The sequence below is a fragment of the Echinops telfairi genome, unplaced genomic scaffold (genome assembly GCF_000313985.2).
Source record: "Echinops telfairi isolate 266 unplaced genomic scaffold, ASM31398v2 ScPeMD7_443;HRSCAF=831, whole genome shotgun sequence".
NCBI lineage: Eukaryota > Metazoa > Chordata > Mammalia > Afrosoricida > Tenrecidae > Echinops > Echinops telfairi.
Window position 1 is genome coordinate 60,833,589 of NW_022104341.1, and position 7,654 is coordinate 60,841,242.

General features: G+C 47.2%; 1 protein-coding gene and 1 pseudogene across 1 annotated transcript in view; both read right to left on the reverse strand.

The window, feature by feature from the left end:
• Positions 1 to 7,654, reverse strand: part of CACHD1 (cache domain containing 1) — a gene marked incomplete at its 5' end in the record, with an annotated part of 257,365 nt that overhangs the window by 163,085 nt on the left and 86,626 nt on the right. The window lies entirely within an intron of this gene.
• On the reverse strand, positions 1,315 to 3,220 carry LOC115870143 (annotated as a pseudogene).

Sequence of the window (7,654 nt, forward strand, 5' to 3'; positions counted from 1 at the left end):
GAGAGAGAGAGAGAGAGAGAGAGAGAAAGAGAGAGAGAGAGAATGAGAGGGGTAAACATGAACCCAGAGAACAAAAGCAAGCAAAACAAGACAGGACCAAGTCCCTAAAGTGCAATAAAGGGTCTGAAGGGTTCCTGGGCTCTGGGTTGCTGTCGTCTGTCTGGGCTTTCAAGGAGGGTCCAAGGAAAATGGCAAGTAAATCAGTTCCACATGTCGGAAAGATTCCGACTTTAGCCAGTGTTAACTTGACTGTAAGTAATATTCATGACAATGCACATGGCAACTTCTCAGAAATGGAAAGTCGAGTTGCCCAAAAGCTTAAATGCAAAGCAGATGGTGCCAAATTTCCACTCCAGGACTTCCACCTCCCCTGCCCCCCCAGTTCCATTAAGGCTACCCCCTCTGCCCCCACCCCCATTTTAATGTTCCAGAAAGAGAGAAAGAAGACGACGAAGGAGAATTGTGATGTTCATGCGTGCCTTTACTCCTGGAGGAGGCGCTTTACGTACCTCCGTGGTCAGTGTGCGGTGCTCTGTGTGGGCACACGCCCACGCCAACACTCAGGTCTCTGGGAATGCACCCACTAGGAAAACGGAACCTGGAAACCCTAAAACGCTGAACCTTCCAGGCGTAGGCGACTGATGTTGAATTAATAACTCAGCCAATCAATCACAACCTTTCTAAGGGAGTCAAGAGCCATGTGTAATATGGCCCATGGCCTGAAAGGAGCTCACTCTCATTGGGAGATGCAACAATGAATAAAAAACTATGACATCACAGAGAACAATGCCACCCTGGCACCCTATGAACCCCAGGTAGTTGGCACGGGCCCAGAATGCTGTCAGTGTTCAGTGGGGGGAGGCGGGGGGGAAGACCTGAAAGAGATGGTACTTGGGTCTGGCTGCTCGTTAAGATTTCAATAGGAAAACAAGAAAAAGAATTTGGATAAGGGCGTTTTTGAAAGATGCACACACAGAGTGGCTGTCACGTAGTACATATTCAGAAAGCAAATATTTATTACTCCCCTACTTGGGGCCAGGTCTTACCTCTTTCCAGATGCTAGGGATGCAAAGGTGAGCATCCTACACAGGAACAACCCCTCTGCCAGGGTGGACTTTATTTTCTTACCCCTGGGCATCAGACGGAGTCCCTGGGTGGTGCACAGGGTGCAGGTCCACTGGGGTTGCTCAAAAGGAAGGCTGAGTGGTCTACTGCCCCACAACTCAGCCAGTGGCCACCCACTGGAGCATAGCTCTACTCTGGTGCACTGGGGGCAGCCTAAATTGGAATGACTTGACAGTATGTCATTTGGCATCAGAAAACCTCCTCCTCGTTCATGATTTCAGGGGTCACTTGACCCAAGCCTGCTTCTAGAAGCTCAGTTTGTACTTCCATTGGCATCTGATTTACTCGCTCACCATGCAGCTCCTCAACATGCACTTCTGTACCTTCTTCCCTTTGAATTCGACCCACTTCTAGTTCACTCACCTGGACCTGCTCTGGAAGCTCACTGATATGTGATTCATGCATTTGGCTGTCCGGGAGCAGACCTGGATGGACCTGCTCCACAGTTACTTGTGCTGAATCCATTTGGACCTGAAGCAATGGTAGCACATGTACCTTCCCAACTTGTTCTAGAATTGTCATTGATGTTACAGATTCCGGTTGCAAGTGTGTTTCTACTGAAAGAATTTCTTCAGTTATTACACCTTCTGAAATATTATGGGCATCATTGAGATGTCTCCTTAATTAATTTCTTTGCATAAACCACAAATCACATAGAGTACAATGGCTGGGTTTATCTCCACTGTGAATTGCTAAGTGATCTTTAAACTGGTCCCCGCTGCTAAACACACTGTTACAGACCTGACATTCATAAAGCTTCTTTTCCAAGTGACCTCTGAAATCATGAACGAGGAGAGAAAGCCTAGCCAAGCAGATACTGCTGAGGATGCCAGGGAAGATCACGGAGATGCTGAGGGTTTAAAAACCAAACCAACAGAAGATTCTGAAGCGGAAAAGGCAGGGGACGAGGACAGAACAGCTATGCCAGTTTTAGAATGTCTTAGCTCCTCCATAGGCTTATACAACCCTTTGAAGGAGAGTGAGCCGCCATGTGTCATCACCCCTCCCCCCATTTCCGGGTCCCTAAGGAACTTGAAGGAGCCCTGATAGTGTAGGAGTTACACGTGTTAGGCTTCTAACGGAAAGTCAGCAGTTTGAACCCACCAGCTGCACAGTGACAGTTCTGCCTGGTCCTATCGGGTCACTATGAATCAGCACACCTCAATGGCAATGTGTTTGCGTTGTTTGGTCTTTGTAGAATTTGAATGGAAGAGAATTATGGAACAGCCCTGTGAAATACCTTCTTGATAAAATAATATAAGAAAGCATGAGACTGACTTGGGATTTAATGCAGTTGCCATATTGCATTCCAAAAGGACTAGTTTTCCATATTCTAAAATATTCTACGGTGAAGCTGCTTGGATGTTTGGCAAGAGTGTTATATGCAATGTTTGTTTACATCATTTCCAGAGAAACAATTTTCTATAAATGCAGTTCTGGCATATTCTTTCATTTAAAAGGAAGTTCTTTCCATTAAATAAATAAGTCACAAATCGAGACTTATAACCAAACCTAAATAACTCATGATGTCCGATTTCTGTACTATAAAAACTAGTTAAGTCTTTGGCCTGGAAAAGTCATGTTGCTAGGCCTCATCTCCTCACCTATAAAACGGGAAACTGGGTTAGATGACATAAAACACTGTGATATTAAAATGTATACTGTTATACTGTTACACTGGGATTGTATAGAAACACCTATTGCATGACTGTCAAGAAGCTACTAATTAATACCAAGAATCTTCCTGCCATATGTCTGCATAAAAAAAGGAGGTATCTGCTGATGAAATTCAGCTTCGATAAATAGCACAACCACCACAAAAATTAAACTTATCTCTGCAACTGGTTGTAGGGGGGAGTGGCCAAGTTCTGAAGGGATGCACGGTTTAAAATGAAGATTTTTGTTTTAAAGTGGAGGAGAAATCCTGAAAGTAGCGGGTTGAGATGTAGTCATTTATGGCACGAAACAAAGCCTTTGGGCATTAACGGAATAAATGTGAGGCAAATATGATTACATACATGTCTCCCACGTTCTCCCAACTCTCGGTTTTCAAGCTCTCACAGCCAGCGCGCCTGCCACACAGGTCAGATACCATGGCAACTGCCGTCCCTGCCGCAATGGCCCCAGCACACCACGCCAGGATCCTCAACAATCATATGGTAACATATGGTTTGACTGATGGCTCTCTGGGCTCAGATTCACACAACAATTTTAATGAAGAAATAAATGTTGGGTAGAGATTTTCTTCAAGTTTGCGGGGCTGTGCGAGGAAAGAAGGTGAAGGTGAAGTTTAAAAGAAACCTTTTGGGACAGCGGGGTGACCTCAGCTTTGCCAACAGGTTCCTAATTTGTGAAACAGAGGTGAGTTTTGTGGGGTTCCAAGGACACTACTATGCAAGGACCCCACTAACTCCTTGCACACAGCACGAGCTCAAATCGCGGCTGAGTTAGTTCCACCTCACAGTGACCTGTGGTGCCACGTCGAACTGTCCCATCAAATGTCTCAGGGCTGAGACAGTTGGGAACCTGTGGCTTCGCCTGTCATCCAAGTGCCTCTGGGTGGGTTTGAACTGCCAACCTTCAGGCTAGTCGTCAACATGTAATCATTTGCACCAGCCAAGGGCTCCTCAATACATAGTAATGTCCAAGAATCCTTTAAAAAGAACGGGTCTTCCCAGAAAGAACATCAGGATGGAGATTTTAGGTGCTGGCTTCTCCATCCCAGTGTCAGAATTCTTCTAACTCTGCATTTCTAACGTCTCCCGAAGCAACAGGACTTCAAAAAAACACCTCTACCTTGACATTAGTGGCACCCAGTGTCTTTCTAAGTCTGCATCCCAATCTCAACAGACCAGCTCCAGGCGGGGACTCTTAAGAAAGTGACTCTCCTCCTTGATTACTGGTAGGACCCAGTGGGGACACCTGTCAGGGCACAACTCCAACCTCCAGTCGACTTTCGCTCAGGGCTTTGGGGCACACATACCAGGGGGTTCAGAGAATCTTAATTGAGGTTGGAAAATATGTTGCAGGGAGGCTGGTCCCTTCCAATCTGGCCTCGGTCTCTGTCTCTCTCTGATGCAGCAGCAAGCACAGAGGGAGGTGGGCATTGCTAAAATCCAGCCTATATCTACTAACGCCAGCCGTCCTCAAACTTTTGAAACAGGGGAACAGTTCACTGTCCCTCAGACCGTTGGAGGGCCGGACTCTAGTTTAAAAAAAAACTATGAACAAATTCCTATGCACACTGGATGAGTTGGCTGCTAAGCAGGACAGGCAGTGGCGGCAAAAACACCCGGCGGGCCGGATAAATGTCCTTGGCGGGCCGCATGTGGCCCGCGGGCCTTAGTTTGAGGAACCCTGTACTAACCAAATAGGGGCCAGGGTAATCTACTGCTGCTCTTACACAGGACCACAAGGGATGACTTCAGCACAGGAACCTACTCTCAGAGGCCGACAGTGCGAATTCAGGGTGCCAGCACTGGGAGAAGGTGTGCTCTCTCTCTGGCTCGTAGTTTAGGAGGAAGATCCCTTCTCTTTTCAGTATTTGCAGGCCCAGGGTTCCTTAGAGATCCCCAAGTGTCTGGGTATCAATTTTGCCCTGGGTCAAAGGGACCCTAGGTCTAAAGGATGTGCTCTGCTCCTGACTCTTCCTTCTTGGTGGTGGCAAGCGCCCCCCTCCCCCCCTCCTTGCTTGTTCCTCTCTCATTCTATCTCTTGTAAAAGAAAAGGTGATGCCAGCTACCACCCCAGCACCGCCAGGAAAATGCCCCTTACTGCAGATCAGGATCATGACCAGACAAAGGGCACAGAATCCCACCTCGTCCCTCGACTACTGAAGGGCTGATCGAATCAGATCGCAACATGGCTGTGTATGTGGTTATACCATTCTATCACTACCAAATTATATCGCTGCATAACTGCCAAACCTACTGAAAGTTGCGGTCCAGACAGGCACACACAGATTGGAGGACACAATTCCATTTGTGACAATGGGTGAGAGGAATGGACAATAGTTGATGGTATCACAAACTGAATCTGGGGCTGCCTCTGAAACATTTACCCAAGCAGTCAAAAAGCTTAAGCCCAGTCTTGTTACAAAAATGCAAACTCACTGCCACTGAGTCAATGCCGATGCCCAGTGACCCTATAGGACAGGTACCCTGTTTCCCTGAAAGTACCCATAAAAGAAGCCGTAGCAGGATTTCTAAGCATTTGCGCGATATAAGCCATCCCCCGACAATAAGACATAGCGATCGATGTGGCTCTGCAGTGCACCTGCGTGCGGATCGGTCACAAAGACGGGCCACCCTTCTCATCTGCCCCATCATGACAGCTGCTATCTCGGAGGGGACCGCAGAGGTGCGGGCAGCCCATCCACAGGTCGGCTCCCCTGTCAGTTCTGTGCGTGCTGCAGCTGAGGCACCGAGGGAGACGTGGACAGTGAGAGGCAAAGTGTCCCCAGTGACGTGAGGAGCAGGTGGCTCTGCTTTAGGTGTTGTGTGTCCTCAGGGGGAAGACGGGAAGCTGCGCTGCCGCCGTTTGACTCAGCACTGTGCGTCGATGATCCAGAAGAGAAGACTGAACTATCTTTGAATAAACGTAGATGGTTGTACCATACTTAATAAGACATCCCCTGAAAATCAGCCACCGTGAGTCTTCTTGAGGAAGAATACATGTAAGACAGTGTCTTGTTTTCAGGGAAACACAGTAGTTCTGCTGCCCCTGTGAGTTTCCGAGCCGGTAACTCTTCATGGGAGGAGGAAGTCATCTGTCTCCCTCAGAGCAGCAGGTGGTTTCAAACTACTAACCTTGTGACCTGCAATTCAACTTGTAACCACTACGCCACATTGGTGATTGTGTTAGTCCGGGAAGACTAGAGAAACAAATCCATAGACCTCATATGTGTGTTAGAAAGAGCTTTATATAGAAGAGCAGTTGAATATTGAGAAAACATCCCAGCCCAGTCCAGATCAAGTGCATATGTCCGATATTAGGCCATATGTCCAATACCAATCAATAAAGTCCTCTTCAGACTCACGAAAAACATGCAATGATACCGAATGCCAGAAGATCACAGGCCAGTGGGTGGGAAGTCTTGTGGATCCAGTGGCAGTGGAAGCATCTCGGCATGGGCAGGGGTCTCCACGCTGTTCCTTCAGCTCCACAACTCTGTCTCAGGGTAGCTTCATGTGGCTTCTCCTCAGAAATGTCTCTCAGGGAGTGAACCTTGTCAGTATAGAGTCTCCAAGGGAGTGAGCAGAGAGAGAGTGTGTCTCCTGCCGCCAAGAAGGAATGCAGGAGTTCCCAGAATTCTCAGGAGAAGGCCATGCCCACACAGAGGCTATACAATCATTGACAGGCTAGACTCCACCCCTTCACTTGTAATCCTCTCAAACTGACCACAGATTATATAACTACCACAGTGACAAATGTTCACAGGCATCCGTTGTAACCTCCAGAATGCAAGCAAGACCAATTCCAAGTCACCTGGAGAAGTAGACACAGGTCTGGGCTATGGAATCATCCAGTCTGCAGCCATCTCGACTCTGCGGCCTGGGGAAAATCACGTAAACCTTCTGAAGCTAGCTGTAATGTAGGCAGCATGGCTCCACCCCACCAAAGCACATCGGACCGTTCATAGCCACCCACCCCATTTGCTCTCAGGACAGTGCCTTTGGTCTCCAGGTGATTCTAACTCTGACTCAAGGTGCACTCAGAGTAGGACTACGCTCATAGGCTTTTCAAGGGTTGATTTTTTTTCTTCTCCTAAAATAGCTTGTCAGGCCTTCCTCTGTGACATCTCTGGGTAGATATGAACTGTCAGCCTTTTGGTCAGCACTGAGCTTTGCACCACACAGAGACTAACGACTAAGCATAATTGATAATCCCAATGTGATCATTTTCTTGGAATATCCAGCATAAACACAGGCACATGGATGCCCAATGGGTATCTATTAAACACATAAACAACAGATATGGTACCATGTGCTTTTCTGACTGGAGGAGGAAACCAAGGTTCAGAGAAGACAAGCAATAAGCCATCAGCCAGAGTCAGACCCAGCTTTCTCCTAAACATTGGTCTCCCACTTAAAATGTCTGCCGTGCTTATTTCCTTTGTCATTTGAAAAATCTGGCAGACTGGGTACTAGACTAAACCTAATTCATATCTACGTATTACACGATGGCTGTTGGGATGGAAAGGGAAAATATATTACGTATCTAAAAAATGCTGAACAAGGACAAAACGCAAACTGGAAAATATTCTCCCCAGTAAATAACGATTTAATTTGGGCTGAGTTCCTGGAAAAAAGCACGGTATAGAAAGAGCAGGGGTTGTGGAGGCAGGTATATTGGACTCCGACTCCACCACTTACTGTGGGGTTGGAAGCACATTGCTTAAATGCCTGGTGCCTCCATTTTCCTGTCTCCAAAAAGGGGTACAGTGAACCCTCGTTTATCGCGGTTAATCGGTTCTAGACCCTACTGTGATAAATGAAATTCCGCGAAGTAGGATTCCTTATTTGTAAAT